The sequence below is a fragment of the Crassostrea angulata genome, unplaced genomic scaffold (genome assembly GCF_025612915.1).
Source record: "Crassostrea angulata isolate pt1a10 unplaced genomic scaffold, ASM2561291v2 HiC_scaffold_167, whole genome shotgun sequence".
NCBI classification, from domain to species: Eukaryota; Metazoa; Mollusca; class Bivalvia; order Ostreida; family Ostreidae; genus Magallana; species Magallana angulata.
The window spans coordinates 282,367-304,776 of NW_026441720.1; the positions used below are offsets into that span (position 1 = coordinate 282,367).

The 22,410-nt window shown below is 31.7% G+C and overlaps 1 pseudogene; it reads left to right on the forward strand.

The window, feature by feature from the left end:
• Positions 1-22,410, forward strand: part of LOC128169662 (hemicentin-2-like) — a 307,406-nt pseudogene that overhangs the window by 278,996 nt on the left and 6,000 nt on the right.

The window sequence follows — 22,410 nt, forward strand, 5'->3', positions numbered from 1 at the left end:
AAAATATAATTTTAATTGTTTGGTATACTTTCTACATCAAATGTATACGAATGTATATTCAAATTAAAAAATGGGATTGAAATCACCTGCACCACATGACTAGTGCTGGATTTTAAACTGATTTTGTAATATAACGTATAACTTCAGTAAAATTATAATTAATGCTTATTATATCTTATCACAGAAACATGTGCATGTTTCATAAACATGTATCAATATTTGTGTTTACAAGTAGTTTTAAGTGAAAAATCCTAAAAACAAGTACATTTATTTCATAGTCTTGTTTATTATTACCATAAAATATGCAAGTCTTTAGTATCCTTAATTATGTATTTGAAATTGTTTGTAAGATAAAAACAAATTTATATGCATGTTTATGTGCGAGAATTGGTTATTTATTTCTGCACAGCAGCGAAAATTGTAACAATATTGTGTATTTGAAATTATTCGTTAGATTTCTTGCATTTCAAAGAAAGAAGTTGTATATCTAATTGCAAACTATTTAATAGTTTGCAAATATGATATACAACTTCTTTCTTTCCAAATGTGTTTTAATAGTGATTACATGGTTATATTTATAAAGATATTCATTCCCATCTACGATTGAAAAAATAAATTTAATAGTAGTTGAACTTTAATGGTGTCTGTAAAGTACCTCTTATAATGAAATACATCCTCAACTTCTATTGAAATCATTACTTCAATAGTAGTTGTATTTCAATAGTGGTTGCAAAGTAATTCTAGATCTTCTAATGAAATAAGTCCCCAACCACTATGGAAATAATTTATTTCAATAGTGGTTTTACCGGTATTTCAATAGTGGTTGCAAGGTGATTTTTCTAATGAAATACACTCCCAACTACTATTGAAATAATTTATTTCAATAGTGGTTTTATTTCAATAGTGGTTGCAACAATGCATTAACAGTTAAGTGTATATAGAATTTAAAAAAAATAGGAACTGGTTTGTGTACTCATATTAGTGTTTAAATTTGTAAAAAATAGAGCAGTTGTTATACCGTATAACGGGTATTTTCTGCAGTTGTTTATTTTCTGCGGTATTTTGCGGATAAAAAAAATCCGCAAATATTCAAAACGCAAAATATTCTTTTAAAAGATCACTAATATTGACACTATTTAAAATACAAGCTATAATTTTCAAACGTGATCAGTCCGTTATTAGGGGACTCTGCATCGTATTTCACACCTAATTATCTCATGTTACCTGTGCGATATCAATTATAGTTGAATATAAGGACTGTGTGTTTAGTCGAGTATGAAATAAAAATGATTTGAGAAATTACAAAATTTAGTTTACGTTCCCTAAGGCAAATCCGGTAAACATGTATTTTTTTGCGCTCTAATGTAACCGCAGAAATTGAAAACGCAGAATATATATTGATACTTTTTAGGGGTTAAACCGCAAAAATTTCAAGCCGCAAAAAATACCCGTTATACGGTAGATAGAGAATGAACGGTTAAATAGATAGAATCCATCATTTGCTATTATAGAAAAATACTTGAGTTATGATTTTCCTCTTAGATGGGATGGGGATATCTATTGTAATCCTGCTCACGGTACCTCTAGTTAGTTTGAAAATAACCTAAAATGTTCAGTGTATATTACAGAATGAAATTTTCATCATACGATAATTAATACAGTAACATATTTTTTCCCATATGTTACGTAATCAAGGACTTTAAGGGGTTAAAAGACAAAATATTTTTATTTTTTATTTTTTGATAAGCTGAAAAAGAAGAAACTGAGACAACAGATAGATTAGACAACCTTTAAGACCTTTATCTCAAACACTGAAACTAAAAATAGGGCTCAATGATTAACATTAGAATATGCTGAGAAAAAATTTATTTTGTGAAAGATCTATTGCTATTAGTTTGTAAAAATATTTTGTATTTGATAATTAAACTGATTTTAATGAGGCTATTGTTGATCAGGTGAGTGATGTGTCCCTTTTAGCTCACCTGAGCTGAAAGCTCAAGTGAGCTTTTTTGATCACATTTTGTCTGTCGTCTGTCTGTCTGTCCGTCCGTCCGTCCGTCTGTCCGTAAACTTTTCACATTTTCAACATCTTCTCAATAACTACTGGGCCAATTTCAACCAAACTTGGCACAAACCATTCTTAGGCAAAGGGGATTCAAAGTTGTAAAAATTAAGGGTCACACCCTTATTCAAGGGGAGATAATCAGAAATTAAAGGACAATTTTGAGAAATTTTCAAAAATCTTCTTCTTCAGATTTATAAAGTTTTGAAACTTGTGTGGAAGCATCCTCAGGTAGTGGAGATTCATAATTGTAAAAATCATGACCCCAAGGGGTATGGTGGGGCCACAATGGGGGGGTTGAAGTTTTACATAGGAATATATAGAGTAAATCTTTAAAAAGCTTCTTCTCAGAAACTAATCAGTCAGGAACGCTAAAACGTGTGTGGAAGCATCCTCAGGTAGTGTAGATTCAAAGTTGTGAAAATCATGACCCCCCGGGGGGAAGGGTGGGGCCAAAATGGGGGATCGAAGTTTAACATAGGAATATATAGAGTAAATCTTTAAAAAGCTTCTTCTCAGAAACTAATCTTGCAGGAAAGCTGAAACTTGTGTGGAAGCATCCTTAGGTAGTGTAGATTCAAAGTTGTGAAAATTATGACCCCCGGGGGTAGGGTTGGGCCACAATAAGGGGCTCAAAGTTTTACAAAGGAATATATAGAGTAAATCTTTAAAAAATCTTCTTCTCAGAAACTTATCAGCCAGGAAAGCTGAAACTTGTTTGGAAGTATCCACAGGTAGTGAAGATTCAAGGTTGTGAATATCATGATCCCTGGGGTAGGGTGGGGCCACATTGTGGGAGGAGGAGGTATTAAAGTTTTCATAGGAATATATAGGGTAGATCTTGAAAAATCTTCTACTCAGAAACTATCCAGCCAGATGATTCTTTATGACTGTTAAGACTTTGGCCACAGGACAATTCTTCGGCCTCACAAGAAGGTTCAGAGTTTGATGTAGCTTTATATCCCATATATAAACAATTGTTAAGGATCTTTTTTGAGAACTGCGATACTCTACAGGATCTACATGTATCATTGTACATTGTCCAGATAGTTTGTATTATGACTCCATTAAGCTGATTTTATCATACCTATTGTTCCTCAGGTGAGCATTGTGGTCCATGGGCCTCTTGTTTATATGCTGGTCTCATAAAGAGATTCTTGTCTCAATGATTGCAGTGTATTTGCTATGAAACACAATATTTTTAAAAAATCTATTTTCCTTAATTTTAGATCCACCCGCTGCTTTCCTTCCCCGTATAACTTCTTCTCCTTCTGGATTTCAGTACGATAATGGGACTGATGTTGCATTAACCTGCCAACAGTCTGGTGGAAATCCTGTTTCAACATTGTCATGGAACTGCAAAAAAACAGAAATGCCTAGCAAAAATATGAGCAACTCTACTGAAGCAATATCTGTGTTGGAATTAACAATAGACGTGTCTTTTAATAAACAGGAGTGTACCTGCACAGCCAATCATGCACTTTTTTCAAAGCCATTAAGTGCCAAGAAGTTACTTATTGTGGTTCGTAAGTAGTTAGTTTGTTTCTATGAAGTGTAGACAAAATGATTGAGTTGGTAATAATGTATATATATATATATATATATATATATATATATATATATATATATTAAAATTATTATATATTATACTATTATTATTATATTAAAATTAAAAAAATACCACTAATCGCAAAACGTAAGCGCTTTCATTTTTCCTCAGACGTTTCACAATACATTTAAAAATAAGTGACGTTAAAATCAATGAAGTTATACAAACAATACTATGACGTCACAATATAGTATAATATAGTATAAAGAAACAGTTTTATAGCCTTGCTCACAGAACTGAGGCCATGCTTTTATTCATTCTTAATAGGAAATACCAAGTTTAAAAATCTTAAGGTAAATGTAATTAACTCTTGTGAAAAAAAAATTGACTCAAACCGAGCAGAATTGTGAGTTTTGTATCTTGCTTATAATTCTGCGATTGACGCTGAAATTTCGATTTATCACTAGAAATGTCTCACTAAACGTTAAATACTTGTACAGAAGTATTAAAAGGATGATATGCTTTAACTTTTTGGGGCCCCATCCTTATACGATGAATCAACACCAACTTTGTTGGTTTTTCAGACGCAATTAAATCAAAACGACCTCATTAAAACAGTTTTACTGATAACAAAAATAAGCAATGTCTTAACAATTGCTTTCAGACAAAGAATAGAAGATTCACTTTAAAATAAGTAATTTCATTATAACGTTTTACCGAGTGATATCAGTATTAGTTTCAACAACAGGCCCACCAACAGTGCATACTCTATCTCAGCAAGACATCATAGAAGGAAGCCAGTTATCAATCACATGTCAGGCCACCCCTGGTGATCCTAGCTTTTCAACTTTCTACTGGACCAAGGCAGACAATCCAGGATTTAGACAAAATGGATCAACTCTACAGCTACCTAACATACAGAGAAACAGTTCTGGAATATACAGATGTACAGCAGAGAATAACTACCATAATGGAGAGAAGGGATCAGACAGTCGGACAATGGTTGTCAATGTTCTTTGTAGGTCACTGATCATGATGTTTCATACACAATCATGCAAATATTTCGTTTATGTTTTTTGCATAAGTTTAATGAGATTTCTGTCTCATAATATGTTTAGTGTATGAGGTTGGTTTTTGTTCTTCTGTGATCAGCTTTCAATAATAACCTATTATGTAACATTGACGTGTCACCGATCCATATAGTTCGTTTGTTTCGTTTAGTGTATAGAAACAGTAAAGCTATGGGTACTGATTAAAGATCGACTAATGGATATTATCGTTGCCAAATAATTGAACAAAATAAATACCCCTTAAAGACCAATCGTAAGAAATAACGTTGTCTTTAAAATAAATTAACGTTCATGAAATTAAAATTTCATGCTGTTATTTGTATATATATTTCTGTAATATCCACTGATCTCTTTATATGTTGTGTATACAGATCCACCAACAATAAGAACGCTATCTCAACAAGACATAAAAGAAGGAAGCCAGGTAATAGTCAACTGTACAGCAACTCCTGGGAATCCTAGCTCTACAACATTCTACTGGACCAAGGTAGACAACTCAGGATTCAGACAGAATGGTTCAACTCTACAGTTTTATAACATACAGAGAAACAGTTCTGGTACATACAGATGTACAGCAGAGAACAACTACAATAATGGAGTGAAGGGAACACACAGTCAGGCCATGGAAGTCAATGTTCTTTGTGAGATTTTTTTATCTTATTCGTTTATCCTCACATTTTTGTTGCATGCTGTTACAACATTTTGAATCACTGAGGCTGCCCGGCGATAGGGAACACCGTAATATTTTGTGTGTTTTACACCATGAAGGGTCCTTTCAGTATGTAAAACAGTCACCATCTCGTTTTAGGGATGTGGAGGAGTAAACATAATAGCATATGGTGGGTAACACATGATAAATTGTGCCTCAAATACATTAAGTAAAGTTTTACTAGTTGTACTCAACGCAACAACTCGCGTGGTGGTTTGGGGGGGGGGGGGGGGGTAACATGTTTCGTGATCCGTCAGTCGAGTCGGTCAGTCTTGTTCTCCTATGATTGCACCTTTCTTTTAACAGCTTAAAAGAGTTTCTCGGAACTTTGTAGAAAATAACACATTTAGCTGTATTTATAAGCAGGAAATGTTGATTCAAATATTTTGAGGGCATATTATTCTAGCCATGATTAAGGTCTTCCGTTTCCAACGGAAGACCTTATTGTTTTCGAGCTGTCATAGTGATTTTAGTGTTTCTTCTTATTATTTTCCCCCCTTTTTGTCCACAAGATTTCTCAGAGATGGCTGGATAGATTTTCTTGAACTTTTCAGGACTGATAGACAGTGACAATATCTCGAGGCTTTTTTTCCCCATTTTTTCAAAATTCATTTGCGGTCGTCCATTTCCTGTCCCGCGTCAAAAAACCTTCTTCCCTCAAGATTTCAAAATTGGCAAACACTTGAACATCTAAACTTTGTGGGATGATAGACGTATATTTTTAGATGTGTTTAAATTATTTTGTTGTGTTCGTTGTAAATTCCAGCGGTTACCGGAAGCACTTAAAAAATAATTAGTTTTACGCATTATTTTTTTTTCATAGAATAAATATATAAGTATAAATCTATACATAGGTTATCTATGCGATGTTCTATCAACACAAAAAATTCTACTTTCGGTGAAATTCTCAATTATCTAAGGTAGCTTTTTTAAAATACATTTTGTACCCACGAGATCTCAGGAACTATAAGTGATCAAAACCTGAAATGTTCATGGATGATAGACATTTTATTGAAAATGTGTTTAATTGTTTCATTTTGTCTGCCGTCACTTCCGGTCCACACAGGAAAAGTTAAAAAAAATCGAGCTGTTTATCAGTTTCACCGTTTTTCTTTGATATTTGTAGTTAGCTCGATGAACAATATTGTACAAAAGGCAAGTATACAAGAAATATTTAATGCAATTTACATTGAGCACTTCCATTAGTCCGTTTCCTGTCCCGAGACAAAATACCTGATTTTGACGAGATCTCAAAAACGGCGACGACTTGAACAACCAAACTTTGTCGGATGATAGACCTATGTATTTATATGTGTTAACACTATTTCGTTTTATCCGCCGTAACTTCCGGTCGCCACAAGAAGTACACCCACTTTTGATTTTTTAAAAAGTTTTTTAATTATTTAACATGGAAGTAACATTTTAGCAATAGAAATACAAATGGTTCCTACTCATAGTTAAATAAACGAACAAAATTCTACTTCCGGTGAGACATCTCAAACATTTCAGGTAGCTTTCTTTTATAAAAACGTTGTACCCGTGAGGTCTCAAAAACTGTAAGAGATCAAAATACAAAAACTTATATGGATGATAGACATTTGTTAAACATGTGTTTAACGGGTTCTTATTTGGTCGTCCGTCACTTCCAGTTCTCACTCGAAGAGTTCAAGCAAAAGAAGTTTTTTTAAAGTTTATATTTTATCAAATTTTTTACAATTGCACAGTAACGTACCGTCAGTAAATGTACAAAAATATCTACTTTAAATTTCTTTAATCACTTCCGTTTGTCAATTTCCGGTCCCGAGACAAAATCTTTTCTCTATGAGATTACATAACTAACAAATACTTGATAATCTAAACTTTGAAGAAAGACAGAAGAATGTATGGATATGTTCTGTTTGATCCGGCATATCTTCCGGTCGTCACAGACATCCATTTTCTTTTTATGAGAGGAATCCATTTTTGTAACAGAATAATACATGAGAAACGGAAGACCTTTTTGTTGCTATAGCAACATGAGTCTAGTTATTAAGGTCTTCCGTTTCCAACGGAAGACCTTATTGTTTTCGTACTGTTTTTTATTGTTATTTTTTTCCACAAATTTTGTGCACGCGCTTTCCCGGAAACTATTCGGCCGATTTTGACCATTTTTTCACAGATGAATGCCAGAGGTCTTAATTCTAGATGTTTTTTGAAATTTTGAAATCTTCACTTCCGTACCGAGTTACGGCCGATTTTCTATTTTTTACGACCTATTTTGTGCAGAGCTGATCTAAGAAACTATTGGAGATTTTCAGGATAGGTAGTCTATAGTTTAAAGTTGTGCACTATTATGTTGTTTTACGCCGGTGGCGCCATTTCCTAGAGCTCCCCTAGGCACGAAAATTGGGTACGAATTATCATTCAAAAGTTTCATACGTTTTGATTTGTATCTTTTTATCATTTGATATTTTGTTACAACATATATAACAAAAGTGGTGGAGAAGCAAAAGTTCTTTCCAATAAAATCAAGAAAAAGGGGCTGGTCCCTTTTATTAGGCGCAAAGACACTCGTAAACTTTATTACAAATAACTTGAACATGATAAAGATTTTGTAATGCGTTATAGAAGCAAAGTTGTTGATCCTTACAATATCTATCCGGTAAAGTCATTGCCACGCCCACTTATTACGTAACTAGGGATTTTTTGGGGGCAAAGTACTTCAACTTTGACGCAATATATCCTAAGAAGGAGAAATATTTTGTTAGGCAATGTAGAAGAATAAATGTTTGCATTGATGATTCTAATCGATTCCATTAATCAAAAGACCAATGGCTGGGACAGCCATTGGTCTTTTGATTAAGGACCTTAAGGGCTGGCCCCTAAAATGTTTAATCATTTGTATCTCAAAAAATGTACAACAGCTTTAGATTTGTGTAAGAACAAAAAATATGAGTATTCATAAGACATTTTTAAAGAAATTAAGAAAAAGGGACTGACACCTTTAATTTGGGGCCAAGACACTAGTAAACTCTATTACAGATAACTTAAAAATGATAAAGATTTTGTAATTCATTATAGAAGTAAAGTTGTTGATCGTAGCAATATCTATCAGGTACAATCATCGCTAAGCCCATTTATTACGTAATTAGGGATTTTTGGGGGCCAAAGTACTTAAACTTTGAAGAAATATATCTAGAGAAGGAGACACATTTGTTAAGCATTGTAGAAGAGAAAATGTCTGTATTGATGATTTTAATCGATTCCACTAATTGAAACATCAGTGTCTGTCCCCATGAAGAATGTTGGCCCCTAAAATATTCAATCATTTGTATCTCAAAATTAAACAACAATTTTAGATACGTGTAAGAAAAAAGATAGTATTCGTGAGAACTTGTGAATGAACTCAAGAAAAATGTCTTGTCCCTTAAATTAGAGGCAAAGACACTCGTAAAGTCTTTTAACATACCTTAACAACGACCAAGATTTTGTAATGCATTATAGAATCAAAGCTGTTGATCGTAACAATATCAGTTTGTAAAACTCATTGCAACACCCATTGATGGCGTAATTAGGGATTTTAGGGGACTAAAATCTTGAATCTTTGATGTGCTGTATGTGAAAAAGCAAAACACTTTTTTTTAAGCATTTTAAAGGATATTGGCAATCGTATACATATTCTGAAAGGGAGTGGTTGAAGGGGAATTCTGAAATTTCATTAATATTTTATTCGTATCGTTTAAAAATTGAAAGGAAGACCTACTCGTTACTCATAACGAGATCTAGTTTAATATACAATTTATACATTTTACCAGCTAAATTCCTTTAAAACTACTGAAAAGAATCCGTGAAGCTTTGCTTTTAATAAAGAAATAACAAGTTAATGTTTATATCTTCAGGGAATTCTAACTCCAATATTATTCAAGAATGATGACTAATATTTCCACTAACACAGTTTGTTATAAAACACTTCTTAAATTTATCAAGAAAAGTTCCTTCAACTTTTGTATTTAGCTATTATAAGGACATAGTGTATGCCTGTTTTTGCAAACAATTCCATTCACTGTATGTAGCTATAGCATTGTCAAATAATTTGGGAGCGTTGGCGAGAGTTCTTCATATTTGAAGTTATTTTACAAGGTGGTAGAAAAGACATTTTAAGTGATGATGTTTATAAACTTACTATAGTGTCTTTTTTCTTAAAATGAGAAAAATGATTGACTGATTAATATTTTGGACACGTGATGTTTATAAACTTACTATAGTGTCTTTTTTTCTTAAAATGAGAAAAATGTGTCATTGTAAGTTCTCTATGCGCTATCGTCATCGTATCATCGCTCTATCGACTGTTTATTAAAGGAGTTCATTCCAATCAACCATTATTCTTTTGATGACGAAAAGATGCTAGAATGCTTTTTTTAATGTATACAATAATAACCAATTAATAAAATTAGTTATTCGAGCTAAAATTTGATTGCCTAATTAAAAAAAAATAAAAATGCTCAATTACATCTAAGTATTTGCAGGCATGTTGTACCGTATGTACATGTATTGTTTCCGCTCATTTTCTTTGCAGAGTGTGCACATATTAATATGAAATTTGGTATGCAGGTTTATCTAAATAATATCGAGGTCAAATTTGATTTTGGGTATGATAGAGCAATTTCAGACAGAGTTATGCCCCTTGGACTTAGAAAAATTCAAAATCTTTGCAGTTTACGTTCATTTCCTTTGTGGTTGTTTCCAAGGGAGGGGGGCATAAGTGTCTCACAAACATCTCTTGTTATTAAAGGAAATACATGTACACGTAAACAAAGCTTGTTTTAATTGTAGAGTAGTTTGAATTTAGTCCTACACTCGCTCCTTCGTAATATTCCCGAGTTTACGTAGTCACGATCCCACTGCTTATAGCTAATTAAGAACAACTGCATACTTAATACCATCATTTTATGAAATATCAACATGTAGTGTTTACGTAAGTTGGAAAAGTATTAGCATGTAATGCTAAATTATAAACATGTAATGTTAAAGTGTCAGCAAGTAATGTTGAAGTATCAGCATGTAATGTTGAAGCATCATCATATAATGAAGACTATCTGCATAAGGCAGTTAAGTCGTTCCATAGTTTAAATTTTAAAATCTGTTCGTCGCACTATAATAAGGAAAAACAAAGAAAATGAAATGGACCCAATGAACAACAAACCGGTATTAAGACTACATCCCCGGTGTCTCCGGCCAAGGAATTAAAAATAAATCGCCTTTGTTACTGTAGCCAGGAGACAATGCTTTTGGTAATCTAAATAGTAGGATTAACGAAATTTAAATGTTCTCATATATATCAGGAGGATGGTATTTTGAGCATACCTAAGTACCTAACCATCTACTTGATATGATTATCTTTAAGGTAATAGCTATCCAAAGTATTAATTGGGTTGACATATACCAGAATTGTTTACATGAGTTACTGAACCATTCTCACTACAGAGACCGAAGATTTGTTCCCCTGATTTTTTCCGAGCATACTCAGCGGAGAAAGTACTCCAAAACTTTTATAGCCTCGGTCTTTTGAGTCATACTCAGTGAAGCATATACTCAAAGTACAGGGTACGAGAATGAGTACCGGTTTAAAATACTACAGACTTATCTTTTTAAAAACTTAATAGCTCTTTCTTTGCTCAATTTACGAAGCATACTTGCATATGTATTTATTTTTCATGTTCTTGGATGTGAAATATCTACATTTACATTTGAAAGAAAAAATTGCCTATTTTTTTTTATTATTATCTTTGTTTATATCAAAATAATTTAGCTCTTCTAAATATTTATTAAATAAATATTTATTTGTCCAGGGTAAATAGGGCATTGTAAATTTGTAATATCAAATTATTTCTTAAAAGTCAATAACGGTTTTTAATATAAAATATGTTCATTCATTCGCTACTTGACCCAATTTCTATTTTCAATGGTGCATGTGCATAAGAGTCGATAGAGCGATGGTGTGATGAATCAATGGCGATGGCGCTATAGAGAGCTAACGATGACACGATAGAGCATCGCATCATATCGCTATCGTACCATTGCGTCATCGCGCTATTACTTCATCGTGCATCGCACCATCATCATATCATTGTCGCACCATTACATCATCGTCATCGCTTTATCCTCATCGCACCATCGTCATTGCATTATCTCTTCATCGCACTATCGACCCCAAACTTGATGGTGCGATGGCACGATAGTGAGCTACATGGACCTATCCGGATTCCATAATGGTATGATGTAAATTTAGTTTTAAAAAAAGATAACCATAACAAACACGAAAGAGTTATGGAATCCAGATAGGGCCATCGACTGTTTTGACCAAGAGAGAAAACACGCCAGACAGTGAATATATAAACGGATTATATATGAGAAATTGACCTTACTAAGTTGATAAACTTAACTCTCTAATAATAATTAGGTATTACAAATAAGCCTTGACCTTCTAGCTAATATCTAAATATTTAAAATATAGGTAAATAAACAAAGAAAGAAATGCAATTAAAGAATACCACATGATCAAGGCATGGATATAAATGGGGAGGGTGATAATTCACATTCAAATTAATTAAAAATTAACACATACACTCCATATATTGAGCGAAACAAAATTTAATTCCATTCCAGTATACTAGTGAGCTATTAGATATGATACCATCTTCGATGTCACATTTGGGCGATATTTGAGATTTATTAAAGATTTTCTATAATTCTTAATTGATTTCTATTTTCTTGCATGTCAACATACTTATGTTGCATGTTGACATGACATGTGATAGACTGAAAGGGTGAACCAGTCGACTTTCAGAAACGCATTTTATATAAATCTTTTCTGATAATAACGAGATATTTTCTTATAATTACGAGATCTTTTCTCGTAATAATGAGATAATTAACTAGTTATAACGAGATCTTTTCTCGTAAATACGAGATAATTAACTCGTAAATACGAGATCTTTTCTCGTAAGAACGAGATTTTTTCTCGTAATAACGAGATCTTTTCTCGTAATTCCGACTAAATTAACTCGTAATAACGAGATCTTTTCTGGAAATTACGAGATAATTAACGACAGATTAGTAGTTAATACTTATATTATTTTAGTTAATACTTATACTTTTTATAAACAATGAACGGATTATGTTTACGAAAAAATGATGTTTGCAGAAAATTGGAAAGTTGAATGAGAGAACCCCTCTCTCCCCAATTGCTTTTTAAAAACAGTTTTTAAATTCTTATTTGGGACAGTAATAAAAAAATATAGAGAGAACTTTGACATTGGAACAAAATTGTATATACATGTATTATCATCATTTCAGTTTGGTTTTGCACCTCTAAATATTCAGCTATGGTTTTGGTTTCTTTTATTTTAAAGAATAGTTAAGAAAAGAATTAAGAAAACTTTCGATCAAATTGAACAAAAAAGGGGAAAAACCATGATATTAATGTGTAAACGGTGTTTATTCACATGCTTGCGCGGAATATCTTTTAACTAAGCACATGTTTAGTATCATTTGTTTTTTTCAAAGTTCAGTAGGGTATCATTAGGGTTCATTGGAATATCATTTGGTATCATAGGGGTATCATTAGGGATCATTGTGGTATCGTTGGGGTATCATTGGGGTTCATTGGGGTATCATTGGGGTTCATTGGGGTAAAAAGACGCACCGCCCTTCAACTAACAAATTGTGAAAAATATTGAACAATATCGACTTGATGTTTTGCCTTTGACTTTCCGCTAAATCACAAACCAATGACAAACAGAGCATGTTCGTTGACTTGACGAATACATTTGCGCAGAGTTGTCATAATATTAAAGGAATATCCGCGTTATTGTAGAATACTGTAAAACACGGTTATAGCGAACATGTTTATTATAAACTGACACCTACAGCAAAGTGATTTTCAATCCCTACATATATATGTATATGACGAATTACGCTTATAAAGAAGTAAAATTGCCCGTCCCTGGTACTTCGTTATAAGCGCGTTTTACTGTACCGTAAACAGATGCCAAGCATCGCAGAAAGTGTCGGTTTTCGTTATTTCGATATTGTGATTCCGAATTTAGGGAACTGTGAATGTATTTTTAAAACATCACGGTTACAATTATAATATAATTATTCAGTTGGACTTGGGTAAAACATTTTAACAGATAGAAGAAACGGCTGCCATTTATTCAATAAACATGTACAATTTATGCATGTACATAAATTATATCCTTTAAATTGACATGTGAATATAAACATCATCACTATACCGTATTTTTTTGGTTGATTACTTGAGAAACAGAGAGAATAATACAGCGTTATTTCCATAGCACCGTATACATTGTAGGCATATAAGTAAACTGGAATAGTGGATGTTACGTCAAAATATATGATTTGTATGGTTTTCAATACAAAAGAGTTCTACATCATACATGTATCAGTCTCCAGTAAAAGCGATTTCTCTAACTTCAAACAAGCATATACAAAAACTGAATAATGTATTTTATTTCAAAAACTGTATGACCAACTGTTATCAATTAAACCACTGTATTAATTCCAATATAAACCTTTTATGACTTTTCTTCCTATATAAACGATACACCAGTTTATGAAAAACCAATAAATGTATTTTTAAAAAACAACTCCATAATTAAGTCACATAAAGCGGACTTATTTAATATATTTGAAGCAGCATCTTTTTGGGTTAGCCAATTATTAGTATGTACAATATGTCCAAAGTTTCGGCTTTCATTCTATTTCCCTAACTATTTTGATAATCATAATTACCTCTGCCATGCATTCATCCACGTAAATAAAAAAACAAAACAGTCAAGTTTTCATGCCGAAAAAATTATGTCCAAATTAATAAAAGATATAAGGTTTTACCCATTGTTATCCTCAGTAAGAACAGTATCGTTCCTGTGAATTTCTACAGAAATTAAAAGAAAGCGTGTGAAAGAGAAAATCTTGGAAGTTTAAACACATGTATTATTACTGGCCGGTACGTGTATTTATTTAAAACATCACCAAAAATGATAAAAACAGTTACAATTGACCATCTTGAACATACTTAATCTTTCATCCTATTATGAGAGATAGTAACTGATATTTCAATTTTACACATGTATAAACAACACCACTAAATACATGTATGAACCACAACATGTTTTACGGTACATCTTGTTTTACTGCAGTTGAGACGTACCAATTTTACAAACCCAATGCAAAACCAGACTATCTGGATTTGCACACGAACATTAAATTAAGGACACATTTTTGTTGATCTTATGTAAAAAGATAGCCCAATATGCCACAAAAAATTCTTGTTTACGTGAGGCAACGTTGTAAACAAGTTTTAGAAATAAGAAAGATGCTTTTTAAAATTGTGAATGCTTTTCTACGATTTATGAATTGCTTTTTATTTAATTTCATGACAATCAAAAACATGCTTTTACCTTTAAAAAGAAATAAAATCATGCATTCTTGTGTATCAGAGTAAAATTTATCAAAATGTATAAATGTTTAGATATGTAGAAGAGAGATAGTGGGATCGGTAAATAGTATAATACAGTTTTGTTAAAATCATTTTTGTCCCTCTAGATATCTACATATTAAAGACAATACTTAAGCATTTTGTATTGTAGGCAAAGACTTTAATTGTTTTTATCAAACTAAAAAATTGCTATTTGTTATTGGTAACTATAATTCTAGACCAGCCAACGATAGAGAGAAGATCTCTACAAATAGTAAATAAGAGTGAGAAAATCACTCTTATTCGAGATATAGTAAGCAACCCTTTGTCCGATGCGTCTTGGTATTATGGAACACAACTTTTGAAAACTCAGACGTCAGTGACAACCGCTACATACACCATAGAAAATACTACGTGTACAGACACCAAAAACTATACCCTTGTGGTCAGTAATGGAATCGGGAATACAGTGAAAGCAATGGAGGAACTAATTGTGAACTGTAAGATCTTTATTATCACTTTAAACTCAAAAGAATCAAAGTTTATTTCTGTAAAAATATTGCATAACGGTCACGGTATCATTTTCAATGTTTGCAGACACAGTAATAGTACATGTACATAAATATTCTATGTTCATCATTATTTCAAATGGAAATATTGGAATTCAATAACTAACTATAATTGAAATATATTTCAATTGTCAAAATGAATTAGTACATAATCAATATTTAATAATATTAGAAATTCCTCAGTAAAAGTTCATTTTTGTATACAGAAAAAAAATCCCTGCATCTTAGTATGAATTAATACTATTCTCTGTAGAATCTTTTAAACCAAAATGAAGATACAAATCCAAATTTAATGTTTGTTTGTATATTGTGCTTTTTCTTAGGTAAACCTACACCAGATATCACAAATATAACACTGGCAGCTACTTGCACCACAGGAATTGAATTTTCAACCACGATAATTGCATATCCAGAACCTTTTTACGAATTACAATATGAAAACGGAACAAGAAACGATCAGATGATAACTACTATAATAGAAAATAAAGTCAATAACTTCACCGTTAGAATTAGACAAGATGTTGTTGAAAAAAGTAGCTTTGGAATTTATTTTTTAAGAGCTCGCAACATGTTTGGAGAAACAACCGTAATTGTGAATGTAGTTAACCAAAGTAAGAGGATAACTTCTTCAATTTGTAAAAGGGAACTGATTTTGTTTTGGACACTGTATTTTTGTTTAATTGTAAAATTTGCTTTAATTTATTCCCTGGATGTGTATTGATTGAAATTGATTTTTATGTGGAACAAGTGAAGTCTGTTAATTGTAGCCTAACAACTGACATTTGTGAAGTACATGTATTTAGCTTATTTAAGATTTTCAAATACTGCCTTACTCACTCGAAAGAAACATCTATTAAACATATATATATATACTAGTATGCATTTTGAAACTCTATATTACCGTAGAATTTAATTGACATTATTGTTTTTGTGTATATAAAGGAAGACCAGACATTCCCAGAAACATAAAAGTAACGTGTAAAGCAACAGGAGCCATAGTACAATGGATATCTTCCTTCAATGGTGGAGACACTCAAAATTTTACCGTGATTACTTTGAGTGGCCAAGATGGAAATAGTCACTACTATAACCTTAACGACAAGGGTCAAAATGAAATTCATGCTACTTACGTAAGCAGCCTTCAACCGTCTGTGACGTACTGGTTTTCAGTGTCGGCAAAGAACAGCCATGGATCTATTTCCTCAAAAGCCATGAGCTGCACCACAGTAAAAGGTTATATTGAAACATTTGTCAACTAGTACTCTTTCCGTGTAATGTGATACATATTACATATCATACATAAGAATTTTCAGTTTTCAAATAGCTAGAATGAATTATAAAACAAATTAATTTCTAGGTAATACATGTATTCACTTATTTCACATGATGTTTAACTATTTATCCAACCAACACAAAAACGCTGTTTCAACGTTGAAAGAAAAACAGAAAAAGGATGAGTATTAATGGAAAATTTATATTAACCAAATATAACTCTAAGAATATCACAACCATGTTTAAACTTACTTTGCCATAATTAAGTCTTTATACAAAACCCATACTCAGCACATAATGCAAATTAATATGAATTTCCTTCTTTTAAAAATATTCTATTTGTTTTTGAAAATGTGTGTAAAATACACAATACCAATTAGCTGGATGTTCTGCAATCATATATTTGACGTTTTAATTATTTTTGATATTTCATGTTAAATATTAGACTTCATGAGCTTTCTGTATGAGCAAAGTTTTGAATTGATAGAGCAGCTTGGTAAACGAGTTGTTGCACTCTGCAGACATGCATAGCTAGTTCAATATCTTAAAATCATATGATCGAACGCCCTTTGGCGGCTGGTAGTATTTATGCGCGAAAATTATGAGAATTCATGAAGATTATGTATACACAATATTATTACTTTTTCAGATAAAACATTCAAATATTAATAATAAAATTCATTTATCCATTCGTGTTTTTAACATTGTTACGACATTGATACAACGGTGTTAAAAAGAATAAAAACTAGATACGATCTCGTTACGAGTAACGAGTAGGTTTTCAGTGCGATTTCTGTTTTTAATAAGATACCAGACTTGGGGTAATGCTAAATTTAATGGTAATGCATTGCAATGCATTACATTTTTTAAAATTAATGCTAGTAATGTGAAATGCCACAAATTTACCATTACAAGTAATGGTAATGTAACTCATTACTTTCTAGTATAATGCTGGCATTACATGGCATTACTTTGCATTACTATGACTATGCTGTTTTATGCATGGTCATTCTCATAAAATTGTGATGAATTGAATAACTGAAATTGTATTTGATTAAAAATTGTTTTATAGAAAAATTAATTCTTGAGATAGAAATATTTTAGTTTTATGATAAAAAAAATTTAAAAATTCATTCTTAAATTGTCAATATAACTAGCTATAACAACACCATTTCACAACATTTTAAGAGTGTTCTTATTAAGAATTTTATATCATTTGAAAAAATTACGCCAATTAGTTGTGCATTAAATGAATTCTTTACTGTGAAGAATGTGTCAACAACACACAATGCCCCAAGGATAATCTAAGTATCAAAACAATATATTGCTTTAAGAGGTGCTAAACACCCCAATTCCCACCCTTCTCTTGGCCGTGCTGTGTTCTATTAGAATAGATAAAAAACAATACATCCTTAAAAGCCAAAAAAAAATGCACTTAAGAGAATGCATGGTCCAACCATGATCTCTGGAAGCTTAAAACTTACTTAAATATTATAACCCATTTGAAAATAATCTCTCTCTCTCTCTCTCTCTCTCTCTCTTTCTCTCAATATATGTTTTATTATCTGTGTTGGATATCAAGATCAATTCTATGTAAGAATCAAAGATTTATAAAAGGGTCTGGCCACGCATAGTCACCAATTTTCCTTATATTTCATACATGGACGCACCTAGGTGTAAAACGCAAAAAAACACTAAAAGTTGGTTGCTAGGGGTAACCGTTGCCATGGTAATCGAGGCTGAAGATGGAAAAATAGCAAAACTTACCTACTTTGAAGCCATATTAGAAGGTTTTGAAGCCATATTAGAAGGTTTTGCCCACTAATGTAAAGTATCAAAGACATAAAACATTCAGTTATTTAATTTTATCAGAAAATTGATGGAGAAACCAATACTTTTGAAATGTAACCATGGAAACTGTTACAAATTTTTGTAATCAGTTTTTTGCGGTTTAAAATAAGCCGAAATGGAAAACTGTTAAATTTTTAAATCCATATCAATGTCCATGCAATATTTATTTTATAATTGACATCTGTTGCTGTGGCAACAAGGTCAAAAAATAGTAAAACGGAGAAATTAAGGATGATTTTGATATGCTTAAATTCCCGCAAATAATTTTTTTTTGCAATTGTTTTAGTTGGAACTTGTGAAAATATTTCTAAATTTTCATTATATACCACAAAAAGTTTTGTTATGCAACAGAGACGTGTTGTTGCTATTGAAAATTAAGTTGCGTAAAAAATCACACAGAACTTCTTACTTTTTGAAAAGTCCATAGCAACGGCAGTTTTTTTTTTTTAAAGAAAACTTGATTTTATATATTTATTCATTATAAGTGAATAATATCCATTCAAAGATGCCTAAAAATATTATTATTTTCCTTATTTTTAAGCTTTTTACCATAGCAACGGTTCTCAATTTTCATATTTAAATTTTTAAATGCACAATATTTAAAGTGTTTACCAAAAAAAATCAAGATTTGCACCTTTTAATCGAATTAAATGAAGAAAAGAGATTTTAAAATTTCTGTTTAGTAACCATGGAAACGCTCTAAAAATATGCGTTTCTCCATAAATTTTTTTCTTCCTTTTGAAAAATGACACTATTTTTAATAATATATGCTACCCTGGAAACCCCAAGTTCTGCACATAACTCACAATATGTTCTCAAATAAGCATTAAAATGCTATTTTTACATCTTTACCCTTGGTTACCATGGCAACGGGACCACATAGCAACAAACAAATGGTGTTTTTTACTCACCAAAGTCTATCAAATTGTCAAGTATGAAGAAAATCCGTGACTATACGTGGCCAACGAATTTTGATTTTTACATAGAATTGATCTCAAGTACAATAGTTTGGACTGATAGAAAATACAAGATTTCTGTATTTTTTTCATTTATTGCCTGGAGACTTATATCTTAGATTTTCAAACACAACATGATGCAGTTAAAATGATATATGAAACGTTTGCAAAAACTTTTATTCAGCTTTTAAATAACTGTTTAAAAACTTATTGACTTTTCACAAAGTAATGGTAATGCATTACTTTACTCATGTAATGGTTATGTAATGCATTACTTCAAGAAAATTAAATAATGGTAATGGTAATTTAATGCCCAAATTCATGAAGTAATGGTAATGTAATGCATTACTTTACAATGTAATTCGCCCCAGCCTGTAAGATGCCATGAATAATCGGTACAATTTCAGAATTAACCCCCCCCCCACCCACTATCAGATAATGAATATAAATCCTTTATTATCTAATAAATGGGTTTGGCAATGAGTTTTTCAGATAGATATTGTTACGATCAAAAACTTTGCTTCTATAATGCAAAACAAAATCTTAATCGTTTTTAACTTATTTGTAATAGACTTAACGAGTCTCTTGGCCCCTAAATAAAGGTGCCAGCCCCTTTTTCTTGATTTTTTAGAAAGAACTTTTCATACTCGACCACATTTTTTTATATATAATATATATTCTAACAAAATATCAACTGACTTTAAAAAATCGCTATTATTGTGATTTTTGATAATATTAAAATGAAAAAGGTAACATGTATTATTTCAAACATAAAATCATAAATCTTATCACAATTAAGAGAGATAATATATTCGGCACTAGGGAACTGTACCTGTTTCGCCTGGAAACAAGTCCACCACTCTAACGACTGAACTGCGCTGACTCTCACTTCAGAACTTTGGAGCCCAAAATCTTGAGAATGCGTGGATCGATTTTAAAAGAAATTTCATATTCGGAAGTTAAGAGAGCATCTCTATCGAATAAAAAACAATTCATGTCAAAACAATTAAAAAAATTAAGGTTTTTCATTTTCTTCCGGTGACGACCGGAAGTGACGACAGACATTCGGATATACAAAAGGCCGTGACTTTTCTACCATATCTGAAAATCTGAAAGTTGTATCTGTATTACTTTTGGAGGAAAATCGTGAACAAACAAAAACATAAAATTTTTAATATCGCGGGAACGGAAGTGACAACCAAACAAATCTCGTGTAATTTTTACAAATTTTGTCATGAATAAGATTTGAAAGTTTAATTAAAATCGACTGAAGCGTTTTGAGAAAACGTGACAGAAAAAAACTAATAATAACAATAACAGGAAAAAAACAAAACAAAGCAAAAACAGTTAGGTCTTCCATTGGAAACGGAAGACCTTAAAAAATCCCCCAAAACAAGAAAACCATAAAAATGAAGGTGAATATTGGTTATTTGCATCGCAACACGATATCTTTGTTGAATTGCCCTTAAAACGACGTTGTGTGCATGTTTATTATATATTGATCAGTTTTTTTAAACTTTTATCATTGTTTGCGGTGCGCGTTAAATTTATGAAAAAACCCGCTCCATTTCACTATGAAAATTAGCTAATGGAATCATGAATGCCTTTTTACAGAAATAGCAAGCTCTCCGACAGGGATAGTTGCTGGAAGTGTTGGAGGGGCGCTGCTGTTGGTCACGATTATACCGATTCTTGTGTTTTTTGTTCACAGACGATACACGTGTATCTGTATATCTAAAAAAGGTAATGCAGTGTTTATTCATATTTTTCAAACCACAAATCATGTTGTTCATGGTCAGTTATTCTAAGCTGACTTGTCATAGTTTATTTTTTTACATCCACGTGCACCGTGAAGGCTACATGTAATTTGACACAATTCTCCAACAGCATATTTATTAAGAATCATATCAATTATATTTTAACACTAAAATCATTTAGATATTCACTGTCCAAAGACTATTGAATCGCTGCTTGATTTTGTAAAACGATCAGTAGTGAAGCTCAATTTGATCGAATATCAAGAAGAAGTGAATTATCAAAACTTCTAAATATGTTAAACGTCAAAATAAGATTTCACAATATTGTTTTTATTTGTGTTGTTTTTGATATATTGTTTGCAACTATGATAAATGGATCAAAATACTTAAACATTCGGAAAATCTTGAACAAATCTGCAAAGAAATAATTCAGTTTTAAAGATTTATTGCATTCATTTAAAAAATAAGTTTGGTTATCATTTGACATGCGTGTTTATACGAAATAGTCAGCACATAGCATCTGAAACGGTAAGCAAAAAAGGCCGCTATAAGTTTGAATCCAAATGCTTCAGCTTCATAGATATATGAAATACAAGGTACATGTATGCTAGGGGTCTTCGTTTTAATACAATGCACCTTAAAATGTCGTTTTTAAAATCACCTGTAACCGAGTTATCCGCAACAATTAAATCATGAAACACCTAGCATGCGGTGTGTGACCCACTAAAAGTTGAATTTATAGTGTTTTACAATTTGGATTCATTATTTTAAAAGAAAGTTTAATTGTTCTGTTACATGCTAGCCTATCTTTTGTTTTGAATATATTAAGGTTGCCCGACACTCAAGTGCATTATTTGATGGATCAATAAAAAAATAATTTTACAAAAATGAGACAAATATTGGCTTTCAATTATTTTCCCTGATTTTTTTGGGGTATCTTTTAATAGAAACCGAAAACATCGTTTTGGCTGCAAACAGGATTTTTTACAATCATATTTCAACAAGAAATTGAAACAAAATTTTCAAATTCAAGAAAGGTTTGATGACCTTAAATCCAAACCGATCCCTATTGTAAATAGACTGATCATGAACAAAATCATATAAAGTTGAACTGTTTTACAATATTGCAAATATTCC